The following is a 20,533-nucleotide window of genomic DNA, read 5'->3' as shown; positions in this document are numbered from 1 at the left end:
TTGTAATAGACCCATACACCATGATTGTGATTTTTTTCCTCCACATTCATTTTGGCAGCAGGAGTATAGGAGCAAGGTAGCAGAAGGTGACAGTGATCAAAAATTGAGATTTGGGAAGACACAATTAGTCAAATAAGGGGATTTCAGAATTCACAAATATATAGTTGTTATATGGTTAAGCATATGGAAGACTTGGTGTATGGCTTAACTGGAACAGAAAAGTAGGTCATAGATTGTAAATTAAAGGAACTAAATGGTTAAGATCCTCTGAGACAGCGTCTTTATGGGAAGCATGTCAACTTGAGTTGAAGATCTTGCAGGATGTAGGAAGAAATACCTTGTAAGTTTGTAGGCAGTAATTATCAAGATTTTGATTTGGGAGGAAGATGCAGATAATATCATATGTATACATGTCTACAGATATTAAAGAGGCACAATGGAAAGAATGGGTATTGTTCAACTGAAAATTTGAGATGGGAGGACTCAACGATATGGAGAGAAGGAATTGGAAGATTGGAGGATTGAGAAGGGATGGGTGAGTGATAACTTTTGGGATACAAAAACAGAGAGATATGTAGAGTATGACAAGATATAAATATATTAATTTTTAACTGGAAGGCTACAATTCTCTCCCCCAGAAAAAGCTAAAAATACACAAAGCATGAAATAAAATGCAGGGTCAGATATGAAATCCCAATTTATTTTTTTTTCTCCCTCCAAAGACTGAAGATCAAGTAAGAGACTGAAGCAGAAAATGTAAATCAAATTTTCTAAGTATGATATGTAAGGGTTGAAGTCGGAGGCAAAGTCATCGTGATTGCCGGAAGTGGGAGAACAGATTGGAAGGAACAACAGGAATTACGTTTTCTTTTGTTGGAGTGTTAACATGTATTGTGTAATAACTGTAATAATCTGTCAGAGTTATACAACAACTAGCCAATCAGAAAGACTTCTAAATCCCCAAACTTCTTGACATACCAGTGATCATTTGTGAGTGACCTCTAGCTAAATTTGGAGATGCTGGTAACTGCAAGAAATCACAGAATCATTCTTAACAATAAAGGGCAGCTACAGACTCAGGACTTTGCTTGGGACTTTCTAAATATTCTGCTCCTTGGCTTATTGTATCTGCATTTGTCATCTCCCTTTAATCTCTGATCCTTCCTCAAGAGTTTCTAAAAACCATATCTCCCCCTATATTTACTCTGTTGAGAAGCTGTGAAGTCGCTCCATCTCTCAATTTAAACAAAGGTAGAAGAAATTTTCTTCTTCACATTTCTCTAGCATTTTGAAATGTCAGATACAATCATTAAGTCATAGACTTAAAGGCTATTTAGTTTTATTTATTTATTCATTTAAATATTTAAATAACACTTATTTAAATATTATAAATATTTATTTTATTCAGGAAAAATATTTTCTCACAACAACCCTGTGAAGCAGGCAGAACAATAATGTTATCTCCATTTTCAAGCCAAAATTTTCGTCCCATTCAAATGTATTGCCTACTATGTATAAGGCAGTGAAGGGCTTGGAAAGTAAAGTCTCTGCCTTCATGAGAGTGTAAAAGCAGGTAATTGGAGCCAAGTATTTAGTTTGAAATAAACAGTCTTCTTAATTTGACCACGAGATTAAATTTATTATATTCATTCATTAAATTAAAAATAAACTCTCTTAGCTTCTTAAGGCTTCCATTTTCTTCTGAATGAAATGCCATCTTTCTAGAGGGGCTGTTCTGAATTGATTACTACTAATAATAACTAACAATACCTAGCACAGTGTTTTAAGGTTTACAAAGTATTTTATATAGTTGATTTCATTTGATCTTTAAAGCAACATTAGAAGGTTTGTGTTATCTCCTTTCTAAAGGTGAGGGGGACTATGGCAATGTATTTGTGTTCCAGTTTTCCCATATCTCCTGCCAATGTTTATCATTATTTTTTCCTGTCATCTGAGCCAATCTGAGAGGTGTGTAGTGGTACCTTAGAGTTGTCTTAATTTGCTTTTCATTTCATTTTGCATTTCATAATGTTCTCTAATTCTTCTTTGACTATACATTCCTTCCTTTTCCACAGATAGGAGAGGCACATTATCTCTTGTTCTCCTAATTTGCTTATAGTATTACCCTTTATGTCTAAATCATGAACCTATTTCAGTCTTATCTTGATATAGAGTTTTAGGTATTGGTCAATGCCTAATTTATGCCATACTATTTTCCAGTTTTCCCAGCAATTTTTGTCAAATCCTAAGTTCTTATTCTAGAACCTGAAGTTTTTGGATTTATCAAACACTAAATTACAATAGTCGTTGACGATTATGTCTTGTCAGCCTTAGCTATTACACTAATTGACTACTCTTAGCCAGTTCCAAATGGTTTTGATGACTGCTACTTTATAATATAGCTACCTTCTACATAGCTATAGTACAACTAGACTAGCTTCACTGGCATTTTTTTCATTAATTCCCTTGAAATTCATGATCTTTGTTCTTTCAGATGAATTTTGTTATTTTTTTCTAGTTATATAAAGTAATTTCTGGGCATTGAATAAATAGATTATTTCAGATAGGATTGTCATTTTTATTATATTAACTCAGCCTACCCATGAGCACTTGATATTCTTCCAATTATTTACATCTAACTTTATTTGTGTGGAAAATGTTTTGTAATTGTGTTGATATAGTTCCTGACTTTGTCATGGCAGATAAAGAAAGCCCATTTAAAATAACTGTTTTAGATAAAATAAAATACTTGGGAGTCCTTGCTGGACTTTGTTAGTAATGCTGATGAGTTATGCAGATTTATTTTGTTATCTTGAAACTTTGCTAAAGTTGTTCATTGTTTCTAATAGTTTTTAGTTGATTCTCTAGGATTCTCTAAGTAAACTATCATATCATCTGCAAAGAGTGATTTGTTTCCTCATTACCTACTCTAATTCCTTTAATTTCTTTTTCTTCTCTTATTGCTAAAGCTAACATTTCTAATACATTAAATAATAATGGTAATAGTGGGCAACCTTATTTTATTCCTGAACTTATTGGAAATGCTTGTAGTTTAGCCTCTTTACGTATGATGCTTGCGTGCTGATGGTTTTAGATAGATGCTACTGATTATTTTAAGGAAAACTCCATTTATTTCTGTGTTCTCTAATGTTAATTGAAATGGATATTGTATTTTGTCATATGTTTTTCTTATGTCTATTGAGATATATAATTTCTGTTAGTTTAGTTATTGCTACAGCTATAGCCAGTTATGCTAATAAACAGTCTTCTTGAACCAGCCCTGAATTCCTGGTATAAATCCTACTTGGTCATAGTGTATTCTCCAGATGATAATTTCCCTTTGCTAATACTTTATTTAAGATTTTTGCATCAATATTCATTAAGAAAATTGGTCCATTATTTTCTTTCGCTGTTTTGACCCTACCCAGTTTAGGTATCAGCACCATATCTGTGTCATAAAATGAATTTGGTAGGACTTCTTTCCCTGGTTTTCCAAAGAGTTTGCATAGTATTGGAATTAATTGTTTTTTAAATGTTTAGTAGAATTCATTTGTAAATTCATCTGTCCCTAGAGATTTTTTTCTTAGGGAATTCATTAATAACTTGTTCAGTTTCTTTTTCTAAAATGGAACTATTTAAATAATTTATTTTCTCCTCAATCTGGGAAATCTATATTTTTGTCAGTATTCATCCATTTCACTTAGATTATCAGATTTATTGTCATACAATTGGGTAAAATAGCTCTTTTAATTATTGTTTTAATTTCTTCTTCAGAAGTGCTAAATTCATCCTTTTTTTTTTTTTTGATACTGACAATTTGATTTTCTTCTTTCCTTTTTCTAATCAAATTAACAAAAGCTTTATCTATTTTGTTTTTTTTTCTTCATAAAACCAACTCTTAGTTTTGTATATTAGTTCAGTAGTTTTCTTACTTTCAGTTTTATAAATCTCCCCTTTTATTTTCAGAATTTTAAATTTGGTATTTAATTGGGTGTTTTTAGTTTGTTCTTTTTCCAGCTCTTTTAGTTGCAAGGTCATTAGTAATTGAAAAGAACTTTCCATTGCTAATGGTAATATTTTGGGAGGCTGATCTTGGTAGAACATCAGGAATTCACAGATCACCCAGTATCTGTCTAGTGATATTTGGGGGTGGAACAGGGATTCCATATGTGCCAAATTAAGAAGCTTTGTTCTAGATTTATAATTCTATAAGTGATCAAATAAGAAAGCAATAGATATGAGCATTTGTCAAGTTGTGACTTATTAAATATAATAGATTGAACATCATTTAGAATTACCTCAACATCTATGCAAAGGCATTTTTACTCAGATTGTCTTTTTATTGGAAGAAAAAAACTTGCTAGATGATTAATCCCTCTTCATGGCAATCCTGAAAGTGGTGATAATTATGGCATAGTTATCATCTTTATCATTTTATCTAGGAGCTAAGCCTCTATAATGAATTCTCTTACTTTGATGTCTTCAGCTTGAAAATTTCCAAATATATAAGCAGGGCATTTCTTAACTGAGAAGCCAGATATAATTCTTATGGTCCTCTTTTTCTCCTCAGACAAGCTGTAGAAATTGCATTTTTCTGACAGTTTATATCCTATATTACAGGAAAGATATTAGTCCAAAAGAAAGAATTTCAATATCCTTTAATGAGAGGAAGACCTTACTTGAATCCTATAATGTTCATTCTCTGGATGACTAGAAAATTTAGTATTTTCAGAGGAAGAATTTTCAGTAAATAACTATACTATAGTTAGGAAAGTAAAAAGCAAACTAAGTACAGTTCTTTTTTTTTCAGGCATTTCCTCTTTGTCTAATAGGTTACCATAGCTATTTCAAGAGTAGCCATTTATAATTAAGAAAGCTTTCAGGATAGAGGTGAATATAGTATTTTAATCTTTGTGGTTTTAAGTAAGGCAAAATAGCCAAATAAACCATGTGAACTCTTTCTCCTTGCAGTAAAGACAAAGATACCTTCAATTATAAGAATAACTATTCACAGATAAATGACTTTATAGGCAAGAGTTACTTCCTGGGTTTGGAATGCCCAGAGTACTTCAGCTCTCATCATCTGGGCAAAGAATTAAAAGCTGCCTTCCCATTATTAAGTTTTCATCAAACTAAACACGTGGTTAATTAAGGGAATAATATAATTAAAATGGTCACGTTTTTGGTGTCTTAATCTCTCAAAACAAATTGGATCAGCAAAGCCATCAGTTTTTACTTTCCTAAATTCCGTCACCCTATCAGTTCATCATGCAGAAAAGAAAAGAAAGAGTGTAAGAAAATTACATCTTCAAGCGTCTATTGATGGAACAATACATTCTTCAGGTGAAGATGAGTGTTCCCAAATATATGAAGGCTTATTTCTTAACACAAATTTTTCTAAGGGATCTTCATTTCTTATGGCTGGTCAGGGTCTGAGTATCAAACAAATTCTTATCTCATCCCACTATCCCCAAAATATGCAAGTAGCAGCCCTCAAAGGAAAGGAACCACGCACCTCAAGTTTCTGGCTTTTGATTTCATTTCCAAAACGTATTCTAAAATAATAGATATGAAAGGAATCTCATAGAAGTCATTTAATATACCTTTCACCTGCCAGGCAGAAATGAAAGGAGTTAGAAAGAGCTTTCTAAGTCTACCCAGAAAGTGTCAGGAATAGAAAATGGTTTACACTTCTGATCCTGGAAGTTCTTTCCCCTTGGACAAGCACATCCTTTAATACCTAATCCTTCTATATTTTACATGTTTTACGAAAGAGGCATATAGTGACTCCTTTGCCCAGACCCCTAGGAATTCTCTCCTCTGAGTCCTAGTTCTTCTTCTACCCTTCAACAAAGAGTCTATAAGAGTTTATTATAGGCCAAGTACCCTGCTTAGATGTCTCAATGCCCTCAACTGATGCTAAAAGTCCTCTATGTGATTCTACAACCCTGCTCTCCTGCCTGTAAACAAGACTCCACCTCAGTTGAAGCTATATGATTGTCCCAATAGAGACAATCAGTGGATCTCACGGATATTGTTTTTCCCTTTACTTGTTTTTCTCCTTGTTTTTTCCCCCAACACTACTCTGGGTCAGCTTCTTTCTTCTATCTTTTGGCATATATCAGGCACATGAAACTATACTGGGAGTAATCTACAAGTTAAAGACACACCATCTTCAGAGCTTTGATAGTGGAGACATTGAAGATTCTAATGGATAGGTTGTTTTCCTCCTAGGACTCTTGGGAGGAAAGCCCAAAATTCTTGCCCAAGGGCTGACACTTACTTAGAAAGACTTTTAAAAACTCCACTAGGACATTGAGATAAGAATGATCCAAATTCTGTATGAAAGTTTCCAAATTTGACCAAACCACATTCCTATAGGGAAAAAAAATTAATATTGTACAGACTATGCCTTTCATTGTACTAAATATCTTATTTCCTCTACCTCTTTTGAGAAAACACACAGGTTCATTTTTCTCCAATCCCCAAACTCAGTTCTGTAATAATCTACTATGTAGAAAGAAACATACCTTTCCAATATTTCTTCCATATCCTAGAAAGAAAAAAAAATATCAGAATAGTCCATGAAGTTTCTCCTAAAATCTTTCTGTGACACCCACTTCTAAAAAAGCCCATAGTCTTTTTCTCTTATTTTCTTGATTTCACTAAATCTCAGCTTGGAAAAGCTGGATTCTGGTTATAAACTTTCCCCCCATGTTTCGAAGTGTTTGATTGTTCCTGTAATATGAAAGCAGAAATGTGGTCAAAAAAGAAGATTTTAGAGGACAATCTGTTTACCTCATTTTGTGAAAAGGCCCATTCAGGCATTTTCTATCATATGGAAAAAAATAGAGGGAAAAAATATTGGTAGTAATAAAAGTTCTCCTAGGAATGAATGGGGATCTTCTGGAGCCATCTCTATAATACTGTGGAAACCAGCCACTATTGCTTACACATATGATTGGTTGGTTATTGTCGCTCGTTCTCCAGGAAGACCAAAATGACATCATTATGTTATAGTAGAATTTCAGTCTGACTGTGGCTGATCAGACCAATACAAACCTGGAATGCTACCTACCACAGGTTGGACACAAATAGTTCATATGAACATTTGGGATAGCTTCTCTAATTTTGTGCATCTCATGTTTCTTTTGGGCTAATTCAATTCTACTGTGCTTATAGAGCATAGCACCTTCTCTGATGAGGGCCTGCCATGCTAGGCTGTCTTATGTTAGTGTCTCCCATGCCAATTGATTCTAAAGTTCTTAAAAGTTACCTTGAGAGTATTCTTACATCAATTTTTTTTTACTTTCCATGAGAGCTCCAAGTTAGAGGAACAGGATTCCTAGGCTTCATATCTAGGATTATTTGGCCCTAGTACCAGTACCTAGAGTTCTCCAGGCTTCTTTTAAGCCCAAGCTGTCTGTAGTAGGACACCTCATCTTTCAGGAGTGACCCCTTCTCCTCCTCTGCACCACCAGGAAACATAAGGTACATAGAGCAGGAGACAAGGACAGATGCCAAAAGAAATCTTTTGGGATCTTGGAAGAGCAATGAAAGAAGTTGTCTAAGATTTCTTATCCCCATAAACAATAGACCCTGATGAGTCCATAATCTCACCTGTAGCATTTTTATATCTGGCTTTTGCATCTTTTCCTCCAGCTCTCATGATTTGTAGTTCCTATATAGCCTCCATCTCCTTCAGTGCTTGATAGAGCTCATAGAGCATTTTGTTTTCCTTCCCCACAACAACTTTTTCCTCTTTAACTTTCTTTCCTATTCCCAGTTGCTTAAATTGCTTCTGAAATAGCTCTCTGTTTGTATAGTCCTGAAGAGAAACTATTAGATGATATACCAACGGCAACACCAAAACTTCCCTTTCCCTGACTGTTCAGTTGGTGTAATGCAAAGAGTACTAGGCTAAGTAGGAGTCAGAAGCTCAGGAAATCCTCCTACCTATTGTGTTAACTGGAGGAAGTTACTTGCCTTCTGATGTATTTTTAATTTTATCCTTTAAATCGTGTACTTCTATACATTTGAATGACATCTATGGGCTTTTCCAGTTTGGCTATTTTAGAAGTTTTAAGACATTCAAGAAACTTTCTCCAACCTATCTTTCTCTATCTTCTACCTTCTTTCTCCCAAAAGAAGAATTGTCTTTTATCCCATCCATTCAACCACCTACCATGGCGCTTTACAGGAAAGCTATTCCTTTACTATTCCAAGCTTGGACTGTCAATTCCTAAAGGTATCTTTAATATTTTCAAGTCAGGATTTTTTTTTCATATTTCCCTTTACTAAAACTTTAATTACAGATCTTCTTCCCAAGTTCCTCATCATTCATAAGCTCCCTGAAAGAATGTGCATTTAAACTTGAATGTGAATTTCTTTATAACTCACCTTAGGGATTAATTTGTTTTGACATCTTCTTCAGAAACTCTTTTCCTTGCAATCTTGTCATGGTTCCCCATTTCCTGTTAAATATAATTAATACTTCTTTCCAAGGAATTTAAACTTCTCCATAAACTAGAGCCAATCTACCTTTATAGAAGCCTCTCCAATGTTCAGGCTTTCCCTATACTCAATCAGAATTTCTCCTTCTGTATTTTTGGTCATGTTGCTACAATCCCTAATGGCTGCAATCCTACTGCAGCCATTAGGCTAGAAAGAAAGAAAAAATGGACAGGTCACCTTCCTAATCTTCACAAATTCTCCAGTTTACAATGAAGGAAGTATGACCTCATATTCCTTTCTCTTACTAGACCCAAACCTGCTAAATTCTGGAGATATCCTTTGATGTCACTTCTCTCATTAAATGTATCTAAGTTGTATAACTGTTGCTATATTTGTAGCAATCTCCACTATGAATATAAAAGTGATTGCTTATCTACTGCAGAATACCTATAATTTGCCTCTTGTGCATAAGGCTGATAAGAACATGTCTGACTGACTGCTTTGCCCATGCAAACCTGAAATGCATCAGAAATATGTTTCTTCAACATCTTTGCGCTCCGGGTACTCTAGGATCCAGTAACAAAAACCTCCATGCTGTTCCTCAAGCAATATCCTCCATCCAGATTTCTTTATCACTGGGGTGCCTCCAATGCTGGGAACTCACTCCGTCCTCATCACTGATGGGTTCCCGGCTTCCTTTTAGCCTCAGTTCAAATCCTGAATTCTCCAAGGAGTATTTCTTTATATTTTTTCATGGCAGTCCTTCCTTCTGATCGAACGTGCCTGTTTTCATATTTTTCCCTCTTATTAGTCTGAAAGTTCCTTCAGAGCAAGGGCCATTTTTGCCTTTTGCTTGCTCTCCACCATTTGTCACAGTACTTAAAATATAAGAGAAACTTAATAGGTGTTACTAATTGTTACTAAGGAAGATAATGATGGAAGGGTAATATGATTCACTGGTTTCCAAGTATTCTTTCAAAGCCAATTTCTAATAGTTGTACATCATTGTATTAGTAAAGTCTTTACTTATCAAAGCTTAATTGTCAAAAGATTTCTTACATTTTAGTTACTCTTACTTGAAATTTCACTTTCCTACTTTAGTTTACTTTAGGGTTAAGACTAGATAACACAGATGAGAAAGCTGAAATAAGAAGGAAGAGATAGAAGCTGGCTTGGAAAGAGACATCTTAACATCCAGCACTGGGTTTTTGGTCAGGAGATATTGGTTTGACTCAAATTTCTGAACTCATTAATATCATGTGATAAATAACATGTCTATGAACCAGTTTCCTCATTTGTCAAATATGGTTAATAACAATGATGAGAGATTTTTTGTGAAAATCATCTGAGATTGAGGATATGCAAGATTATATGCAAGATACCTGAGGAGACAGATACTTACAACCCAGCTCACAGTCCATATGAGGGATTCTTCTTTCTCTTTTAGGAAAAGTTCCTGGAGTTCCCTTCCCGTTCTACACAAGCTTTCCAGATTTATCTGGATCTCCTCCTGAAAGAGAAACAAGAATAAACATTACTTGACCTCACTCATACTTGAGTCTCAGGGAATATATCCAAGTGAAAGACTAAAATAGGAATGACTAAATTGATCAGGGAGGAGTCATTACCAATGCACACATTAAACTACCTGGAGAAATGATATCGATCAATGCATGATTTACTCTGTACTACTGAGCAGCCACTGCAATGGGCCAGTGTGTATGATTTTCATAGTCCTCTAACTTACAGTAGGTCACACAAAGTAGGGTCTTATCATTATAACAATATAACTTCAGCTCTTCACTGTGTCTCTCACACATGCTTTTTCCTTCAGGGTGCATGGCCATATCAGCCTGAGTTCTCAGTTGGTAAAATTCCTGGCATTCAGTGCAGCATGAAGATGGAGGGGTTTCATTGCTGAGGCAAGACATGCAAATAGTGTCCAAATTTAGGGATGACTGGCTTTATGTCTTCATGTAAGCAGATAACACAGAGATGAACCTCTGACTCTTCAAATTCATCAGCCATGACCCTGAAGAGAGAGAAAAGAAGGCACAGTAAGGATGTTTCTTTCACTTCTCCATTTCTGAAATATCAAACATAGTTCATGAAACACCATAGCAAATATAGTAATAATTTATGTTTTGTTCCTTAAACTTGGGCCAAAGTCTCCAACAAATATAGAAACCACCAGTTGGAAGAGTGTACACAATTATGGGACATTATTTAATAATATCCAGCTTTGTCTTAGAGTTTTAAGATGCTTTTCATACATTATCCTCTTTAGTCCACAGAAAACTCTTATGAAATACTTGCAGTTATTTGAATGTTTGATCAAGAACTTCAGTAAGCTTAAGAGACTAATCCAGAAACAGAGACTTAGTTAAAAGTTGAAGGTAGGATTCAAGTCCAGCTCTCCTGTTTCCAAGGTTAGCTTATACCAATTTGATAATAATTTTGATAACCTAGTCAAATTAATATTCTTTCATAGGGAGTGGAAGGAGGGAAGGGAAAAGTTGGAACAGAAGTGAGTGCAAGGGACAATGTTGAAAAATTACCCATGCATATGTTCTATCAATAAAAAGCTATAATAAAAAAAAATAAGGCCTTAATCCTAATAAAATAGGAGTCAGGGTCTTTTATGTGGAGATGGAAGGGATTTTAGGTTAACAACATCTATTCTAAACTCCCTTCCATTTCTAAAGCCCTATTGATCTTCAGTTATCTGAAGTCCCCTCTGGCTCAAAATCAATAATCCTGGGGTCAAGGATTTGGCTTGGCAAACCTGGAGTTTTACTGTGGGTTTAGACTAGTTCAATCTCTTGTATAGGGACTAAGGGAAAAGGGGAAACCTTGATGCCTTTTGTTCTTCTTGAAAGAGTCCCCTAAACTGGGTGTGTATGTATGTATATGTGTATAAATCTATATCTATATCTATATGTCAAGGTATTTGGAGACACCTTGTTTCTCAGAGGTGCTGCCTTGAGCTTGGTATAACAACAATTCTTTTCACTCTTGATGATCTCACTCTCTGGCAAAGTGTATTGCTTTGACCAGTACCAGGTGCTCATTGAGGGATTTATGATTTTCATATTAATCAACAACTGTCTAGATTTGTTGGAACTCTCCCTATTTCCCAAGGATCTGAGAGTCATCCATCAACATTTCTTGATATGCTCACAGTCCTTTTTTAAAAATTAATTAAATTAATTAAAATTTTAAAATTCTGAATGAATCAAATCTGCCATGCTAATTCTGGTTCTTAATTTGGAGACCATTTCCACAGAATCCAGAAAATGCCAGCATTGTCCACGCATGAACTTGTGATGGGAATTGCTATTCAAGACTTAAGAATGATTGTGTTTTGATCCAACCAACTTGTGGTTTTTTATTTATATAAGCCCTCTCTTTGCCCCATCATGGTAAGCCTTCCTTCTCAAAGCAAGGGGAGGAGTTTACTTCTGCTTGCAAGTATTTTCTTCACTCTGAAATTAATTAAACTAATGTTTGATCTCTGAAAAAAAATATTTCATTTGTTATGATTTGATGTTAAAGATAATTGTATTAGTATATTTTGATCAAACTTGTTACCCTTCCCAGCCCAATTGTGATGATCATTTCAATTATTCAATTATATCTTTTGAAGAACTTTTTCTTTTTCACTGGGACAGCTAGGTGGCACAGTGGATAGAGCACCAGCCCTGAAGTCAGGAAGACCTGAGTTTGAATTTGACCTCAGACACTTAATACTTCCTAGCTGTGTGATGCTAGGCAAGTCACTTAATCCCAATGCCTCAGCAAAAAAATAAAAAATAAAAATTTCTCTTTTAAATTTTATTGTCTTTTTTTCTCTTTCACATCTCAGTTTGTAAAGCTCATCCCCTCTACATCAGTTGTCTCAGAAAAATAACCCAACACCACAAAAAAACAGTTCTCCAAAACAAAGAATATATCCACTATATCTGCCAGTATTTATAACTATTCATACCTGTAATACTCTACACATCTGCAAAAGTATGAAAGAGGTAATTTTTCTTAATTCTAATTGGATCAGGACAACTATCTAAATACAATATTGTCTTATCTTTTTTTCAAGTTAATGAATATATTCCTTGTGTATATTAGTTTTCCTAGTGGTGTTAAATTCACTCAAATTCAGAATAATTTTTCCAACATATTCATTTACCATAACAGATTACTCAGTCACAGAATTATAGTACCAAGGGTCTTTCTAATTCTTCACTACTAGGAAAAAATGATATGATGAATATTTGATTGAATAGGTATTATTCTTTCTATCTTTGTACCCTTTCACCTATGGCTAAAAGTGACATTTCTTGATCTATGTTTATGGATTCTGGATATTTAGATCCATTTTGGGGCATAATTACAAATGTCTACTTGGATAGCCTAATTAACAGTTCTACCAGTAATATCTTAGTTCATCTGTCTTCTCCCAGACCTGTCAGCATTGTCTATTTTTTTCTCTTTCTTATCACCTTTGCCAATTGATTGGGTGTGAGATTCCACCTTTGAGTTCATTTGATTATTAATGACTTGGAGAATACTTTCATTAAGGAGTTGGTATCTCTAGATATACTTGCAAAATTGATAATTCAGATAACTAGGTGGACAAGGGAAGTTATTAATCCTTCTAGACTCCTACCATTCCTTTTGTCTCAGTGAGCTGAGTTTCTCCATTTGATTTGACATATTATTTCCTAACCCATGAACATGAAATATGACTCTCTTCTCCCTTTGCTGGCTTCAAAAGACTCATTCCCAAAGTTTTATATTTCATCATTTTGAAACATAGCTCTCAACCTCAATACAAGCTGTACCATAAGGCCCAATTCTTACATTCCTGACTCAGAAATGAAATTTTTCATGGGGAAATTTACCTTCCTTTTTTCCTTCTGGGACTTTTTCTTGAGCTTCCCTGCTCTACTTTTGACTCTATTTCTAGCAGAAGGAAACTCTGACTGTCACCTCTTAGGCCTTTCATGTATCCCTAAGCACACTGAAGCCCTTTCCTTCCTTCAAGGTGTGAATTCTCCTGGCCTTCCCTTAACCCAGAGGCTTGTTCACACTTAGGGACTACTGGAAGTAGTCACACTTTGAACAAGAAGGAAGATTTCACATTGCTTACTTGGCCATTTTCCTTTACTTAAAATCACAAAGATTAGACTAATATCTTTGCCTCTGCTTGGAAAATTTTCTTAGCCCATAAGTAGATGCCTTCCAAATAGAATTAGGAACAATAATTAAAACAATCAAATGTGCTAAGAAGAAGACAGGGAATATGTGGGACTACCAAGAGTAAGCTTTTCCTTGAATCTCCCTTTCAAACATTTTCTGTACCAGGATTCTTTTTAAAGAATCACACTTATGGCTAGCCTTCATTTTTTCATTTTCTTCAACTCTAAGAATAGTCCATATTTTCCTTTATTCAGTAAGCCATTTTGATCAGGAAAAAAAAAAACCCACAGGAAAAAAGTAGTTTTACAAAATTAATTAACACATATACCAAATACATTCTGTATTTCATGCTACTCATCTAATTCCTCTCCAAAAAAAATGGAGGGAAGGATCATTTTTCTCTTGGCCTCTTCTTTAGGGCCAAGGTTATTCATTCTAGTTATACTTAATTAATGAAATATTTTCCCTCCCTTTTATAACCTAGATTGCCCTGACCAGAAACCCAGTCAAGTGTGAAGACTGCTGCAAGAAATGTTAGGAATTTTCCCTGGTTATATATCTCAAGCAATCCATGTGTATTATCTGGAAATGCCTCTCAACTAGCCAATCAGCTTCTGTTTCTTTTTTTCTTTGTTTGAATCCTGCATTATGTGTTTACACATATTTGACAATGGACCACCAACTTTTTAATTCTCCCCTCTGCTGGATGACTTAATAAACTTCTTTCTAAATTATTTTAGATCTGGATTTTGTTATCAGTCGATAGAGGTAGGGGAAGAAAAGATTTGGAATTACTACCTTATGACTAATAGAGAATTGCCTGGGAGTGGCAGAAGGATTACTATCCCCAACTGAGGACATTGTTGAAATTAACACCAATCAGTAGTGGATTCTTTCAGCATACTCTCCTAACTTAAATTCTTTTGATTCCTTCTAAAAAAAATGTAATGGGTGAAATCTGAAATAACTAAAGGAAATAAAGGTTGCAATTTCTGAGAGTATAGATTTAATGAGTAATACATGCCAATTGCACAACAAATCAGTACACTATTTTCTGATTTAAAAGAAAACAATTTTCAGGTTATAAACCAGGATATCAGTGGAGGAATTATCCCAATGTAGGAATTATTATTCCAATGTAGGAGTATTATTTCTTTTTCTGAATGGAGTTGGTGCCATTTGTGAGAAATCAAAGGGAAATGTTTCAGTTAATACAAAATACTGCAACAGTAATGAGGAACTACATAGGACACTAGCCGCCTTTGGTTTTCTATTTGGGGGCTATGATAATTGACTAAGTTGGCTAAAGAGATGTCCCAACTTTAGTCTTAAAAGTCTTTAGGTATTATTTAGATATTCAGTGTAAATTTCATATCCACTTAGAATGTACTAACTTTGAACACTGCTATTTTAAAATTTTATTTATTTCATTCTGAATGAAAGGGAGGATTTCCACAACAATACAATAGAACAAAAGATGACTGTTAAAATGCAAGTTTATTATATACAACTTTCTATTCCTTTTAAATGTATAATAAAGTTATCTTGGAATTTTCTTTTTTTTTTTTCCTTTTTATTACTCCCTTTTCTATCCTAGAGATGGCTACCATTAGGCACAAATATATGTGTGTATGTTTGTATGTATATACATATGTGTATACATACACTATTCTTATAATTCTGTTTATCAGTTCTTTATCTGGGTGAAGATGGTATATTCCTTCATGTGTTCTTTATGTTAATTTGGGAATTTGTCATTCAAAATTGTTCTTAAACAGTATTTTCATTAGTGTACATAGTGTTCTTTTGATTCTCCTCATTTCATGCAAATATTTTGGTTTTACTAAGATCATTGAGCTTATCATTTCTTATAACATAATGCTTCATCACAATCCTATACAACAACCTGTTGCCATTTCTGCAATTTCCAGTTCTATGCCATCACAAACAACTGCTATTGAAATGGACAAAGGATTGGCCTTCCCTCCCCTCCCTCAGTCTTAGGGCCTGGGGCTGGCAGAAGGGTCTGCTCAGCTAGATTAGGGGCCTTCTTTTGCACTTCAAAGTGCCAGATCAACAATGCTCCGAAGGATATCTGTTCCATGAGGGTGGTTACCTAACCCTGATCCCTATCTATGTTAAAACATCTGCCTTTGTATCTTTTGTCCTGTAAAGTGGAGTCACTGTTTAATGTCAAAATGTGCCAGCAAGGGTGAACAAGAATGCTTATAAGGCTGCCTCTACTTCAGTTGGGCACGGAGCCATGCCAGAATCTCACTAGAGGTCCTTCCTGGCCACGCACACCATCTAGGCCAGTTACAAATAAATTATTTCTAAATTATGAATTACTATGGCCGTCTTGAATTTTATTGCCTGGGCTATTTCACTATAAATATTTTAGAACATTTGGATTCTTTTCCTTTTTTTCTAATAATCTTTTCATTTAATCAACAGAGTTAGTAGTGCTATTGTTAGGTCAAAAGATAAGATGGTTTTATAACTCTTTGGGAATAAGTCTATATTGTTCTTCAAAATGGTTGGATAAGTTCACAGTTCTACCAACTGTGAATTCATGTTTGTGTGGGACAGTGATCCTTACCCTAATTAAAATCAGACACGTTTTTTAAATTATAGCTTTTTATTTACAAGTTATACGCATGGGTAATTTTACAGCATTGACAATTGCCAAAACTTTTGTTACAATTTGTCCTCTCCTTCCCCCCACCCATTCCTCCAGATGGCAGGTTGACCAATACATGTTAAATATATTAGAGTATAAATTAAATATAATATATGTATACATGTCCAAACAGTTATCTTGCTGTACAAAAAGAATTGGACTTTGAAATAGTGTACTATTAGCCTGTGAAGAAAATCAAAAATGCAGGTGGACAAAAATAGAGGGATTGGGAATTCTATGTAATGGTTCATAGTCATCTCCCAGAGTTCTTTCGCTGGGTGTAGCTGGTTCAATTCATTACTGCTCCATTGGAACTGAAAATCAGACACTCTTAAGGTAAAAAGCAAAAAAGGATTTATTATGATGTGAGAAAGGTGCAACTCCAACAGGTACAAAGTATCAGTAGAGGAGTATAAGGTGCAAACTGCAAAACCCAAGATTATACAGATCCTAACCAGAAGCTCACAATACTAATCAGGAACACACTCACTCTTTACTGTATTAGCTACTTAAGTGCTAATGAAGGGGGGGAAGAGGTGGAGATAGACTAGGAGGAAAATGTTTATCCAAGATAAAGGAACACCTGCAGCATTTTAACTATAGCTCAATTTGTTATTGCAAAATCTGAAGTCATAATTAGGGCATAGGTCAAGGCCATGTTCTTATGAGTTTTCACCCAGTTTATTCCATTCAATGTCCCAATTTTTCCACCTCCCTTCCAATATTTATTGCTTCCCCCTTCATTTATTTCACTCAATTTTATTAATGGGGAAAAAAAAAATAAAAGGAGGTTTAGCAGTAGCACACTTTAACATATTTTATAAGGATATCATTATCAGAATTGTCTGCAGAAATTGTTCTTGAAGAGGACCATGACATCAGGGAGGTGATGCCATGATGTGCAAGTGAGTTGGATTTAAATGAGGGAAGGCTGTGCAAAGTCACCTGCCTCACTTTCCCTTCCAGAACCACCTGGATCAAGTAACTAGATATAACAGGACAATTGTAGATCAATAAAAGAGAATGGACATACAAGATTAGGATAATTGTTGCTGTAAATTGTATTTGATAAGCCAAAAGACTTAAATTTGGGAGATTAGAATATAATTTTTGCCACACTGCAAATTATTCTAAACTCTAAAGATTGACTACAGAAGGTGGAGTCTTCTCAGATATAGGGGAGGGGACATTGCAAGAATCTAGGATTATCAACTGCTCCTATTGGAAAATGAAATTCAGAAAAGGAGCTCTAGAGAAAGAAAACACTTTGAAGTCTGCCTATGGGCATTCATGGAAAAATTCTCTTTTTAGAAATTTTCATTAGACCTAAGGAGAGACAAAGTGTGATGGCACATATAGAGAGATAAGTCTCTGCATTAAGAATGTCGTACCTCAGACATTTCCTGATTGGGGCTGGAATCCCTTAACTTTCTTTTCATTTTACAAGTCACTTATATCACCAAAGATAATGGTGAAAAGAGGAAAGAACTCTCCATTCTTGTGCTTCAAGTGCTTAAGCTTCATCTTGCTTTACGCTAGAGATTTTACAAGGGGGAGGTTAGGAGAAACAACCACTCCAGAGATCAGGTCTGGGCAAAGAAGCAAAATTCATATATATTTATGGGAAAGAACAAACAGGACAGTATCACTGAAAGGTAAGTTCAGAGAGGGGAATAATGTAGCCAAAAAACAAAACAAAACAAACAAACAAACCTAAACACAAAAACGTTTAGCTTTTTATTTTCTTTCATGAAAGCTTTTTATTTTTCCAAAACTTATGTGTGGACAATTCTTCAACATTAGCCATTGAAAAACCTTGCATTCAGCTCCCCTCTCCCCCCCCCCCCAAACCTTCCCCCAGATGGCAAGATTTGCAAGTAGTTCAATGTATGTTAAACATGATAGAAATATATGGGAAATCCAATACATGACATACATATTTATGCAAAAATCATGCTGTACAAGAAAAATCCAATCAAACCAGTTTAAAAAAAAAAAAAGAATTAGCTTTTTAGTTTTCAACTTTCACCCTTGCAAAACTTTGTGTTCCATTTTTTTTCTCCCTCCCTTCCCCCATCCCTCCTTAGACAAGTAATTCAATGCTAAGCATGCAATTCTTCTATATGTATTTCCACAATTATGCTGTACAAGAAAAATCAGATCAAAAAGAAAAAAAAATGAGGCAAAAAAAGTAAGCAAACAATAAAAAAGGTGAAAATACTATTCTGTGATCTACACTCAGTCCCCACAATCCTCTCTCAATACTGATGGCTCTCTCCATGACAAGTCTATTGGAATTGGCCCAAATCACCTCACTGAGCAGAGCCACCTCCATCAGAATTGATCATTGCATAATCCTATTATTGTTATGTACAATGATCTCCTGGTTCTATTCACTTTACTCAGCATCAGTTCATGTAAGTCTCTCCAGGCCTCTCTGAAATCATCCTGCTGGTCGTTTCTTACAGAACAATAATATTCCATAACATTCATATTGCATAATTTATTTAGCCATTCTCCAACTGATGAGCATCCACTCAGTTTCCAGTTTCTAGCCCCAAAGGGTTGCCACAAACATTTTTTGCACATGTGGGTCCCTTTCACGAGGGCGCTTTAACAATGACAATGAGGCATATGTGTAAAACCATGCAGCAAGAGAAGATCTCACAGTTCTTGATTAAAAGAAGTCTTTTTCTTCCTTTATAGTCTTCATGAAATTTCACTTAGTACTTCACTGATTTGATGTTCATTTTAGAATTACATTTGAAATTGACCCTCAGTGGTCCTTACTGAACATTTTCTGTGGGTTCATGATGCTCAGTAAGAAAGCAGAAGCCTAGAAACAAAAGTAAAATTCTCTTCATTTTACTAGCCAGGTACATGTATACTATTTTAAGGCAGAATTCTGCAGCTTTAAGAAGAATAATTTAAAGTAGTCACTGTAAAGGTCAACTTTAACAACAGTTGACTATCAGAAAGCAGTTAATGCAGTTGATCTTAAGGAAATGTTTCTAAAAACAAGATACTCTGCTATATTAAAGTAAATGGATATGTGCATTTTCCAATTGATGACATGAAGATTAGCAAGAATCATCTCTGCATTTACAATCTTTTTTACACAATACCTCCATTTAATACATCTTTGAGACTGTCACAGTTTTTAAGAGTCAGTGAGAAATGTAGGAAAGAATGATAGATAGGATCAAACTATTTTGTTTGGTTCTTGGTTTTAAGTTGGGAGGAGGTACTACAGGGATAAAACTGAAATCTGGAGTAAAAGACTGAGTATCTGAATGGGAATAGAGTATTTTGGGAGGTTATGGTATGCAAGGGTATATAAAAAGAATGTCCATGGGGAAAACACAAAAATACAAGCAAGAATGAAGAGGGAAAAAAAGAAGAAAAGTTTTTAATTTTTTTTTTAATCATTAATATACACCCAAGTTTAGATTCTTGGAAAGAGCTATCTACTTCATAAACTTGTCCCCTTATGGTGAAATTTTATCTCTAGATGCTTACATGAATAAAAAAGGGAAAAGGAAGGCCAATGAATTGGGTATGCAACTAAAAAAGCTAAAAAAAGAACAAATTAAAACCCCCAATTAAATACCAAATTTAAAATTCTGAAAATAAAAGATTAATAAAATTGAAAGAAAACTATTTAGCTAATAAGAAAAATAAGAGTTGGTTTTATGAAAAAAACCCAATAAAATAGAAAAACCTTTAGTTAATTTGAGCAGAAAAAGGAAAGAAAAAAAATCAAATTACCAGTATCAAAATGGAAAAGGATAAACTTACCACCAATGAGGAGAAATTTAAAGGAATAATTAGGAGCTACTTTGCCCAACTGTATGCCAATAAATCCGATAATCTAAGTGAAATGGATAAACACTTACAAAAATATAGATTGCCCAGATTAACAGAAGAGGAAATAAATTCCTTAGTCTTAGTGAACTCCCTAAGAAAAAATCTCTTGGGTCAGATGGATTTACAAGTGAATTCTACTAAACATTTAAAAAACAATTAATTTTAATAATATACAAACTATTTGGAAAAATAGGGGAAGGAGTTCTACCAAATTTCTTTTGTGACACAGATATGATGCTGATACCTAAACCAGAAAGGGTCAAAACAGAGAAATAAAATTAGAGACCAATTTCCCTAATAAATATTGATGCAAAAAATTTTAAATAAAATATT

The sequence above is a fragment of the Antechinus flavipes genome, chromosome 1 (genome assembly GCF_016432865.1).
Source record: "Antechinus flavipes isolate AdamAnt ecotype Samford, QLD, Australia chromosome 1, AdamAnt_v2, whole genome shotgun sequence".
NCBI classification, from domain to species: domain Eukaryota; kingdom Metazoa; phylum Chordata; class Mammalia; order Dasyuromorphia; family Dasyuridae; genus Antechinus; species Antechinus flavipes.
The sequence above is the reverse complement of the archived record's forward strand: the minus strand, read 5'-3'. Positions refer to the sequence as shown.